This window comes from Etheostoma spectabile, chromosome 9 (assembly GCF_008692095.1).
Source record: "Etheostoma spectabile isolate EspeVRDwgs_2016 chromosome 9, UIUC_Espe_1.0, whole genome shotgun sequence".
NCBI classification, from domain to species: Eukaryota; Metazoa; Chordata; class Actinopteri; order Perciformes; family Percidae; genus Etheostoma; species Etheostoma spectabile.
This window is the reverse complement of record NC_045741.1, coordinates 7193377-7193903: the sequence shown is the minus strand read 5'-3', so window position 1 is coordinate 7193903 and position 527 is coordinate 7193377. Positions and strand designations below refer to the sequence as shown.

General features: G+C 40.4%; 1 protein-coding gene across 2 annotated transcripts in view; it reads left to right on the top strand.

Annotated features, from left to right (window-relative positions):
* The window catches only part of zc3h3 (zinc finger CCCH-type containing 3), a 73037-nt gene that overhangs the window by 50833 nt on the left and 21677 nt on the right, over positions 1-527 (top strand). The window lies entirely within an intron of this gene.

Below are 527 nucleotides of genomic sequence, written 5' to 3'. Positions count from 1 at the left end.
AAAAAAGTGTGTAAAGCTAGGTTTACGGTCGCTGCGATGTTCCCGGCACGAGGCGCGTAAGCCACAAAATGACGTCATGACGTCATAACAGCTGTCGTTTCCAGCGCTAAGGCTCCGTAACACGGACACGTGGTCGCGCACCTCTGAATTTTTGTAACTGCGCGCGCTGCTCTTTCAGTTTCAAATGGTCAGCAAGGAAGAGAAGGGTTCGGCTGTACAAACTTCTCTATGATTCTTCATGTACCAACCACAGGGAGAAAAATAAAGTTGAAGTAATAAGTTAAATATTTTGTCAGAGAGAGACATCCCACTAGGAAAATAAGAAACATTTTACTGGAAAGTGTAGAAAAACATGAGGTTGTTTTACTACTACTGCAACGAACAAAGCGTTGCGCTTTAGTAAAGTAGAGCTGGGCAATATATTGATATTATATCAATATTGTGATATGAGACTTGATATTGTCTTAGATTTTTGATATCGTTATATGACATAAGTGTTGTCTTTTCCTGGCTTTAAAGGCTGCATT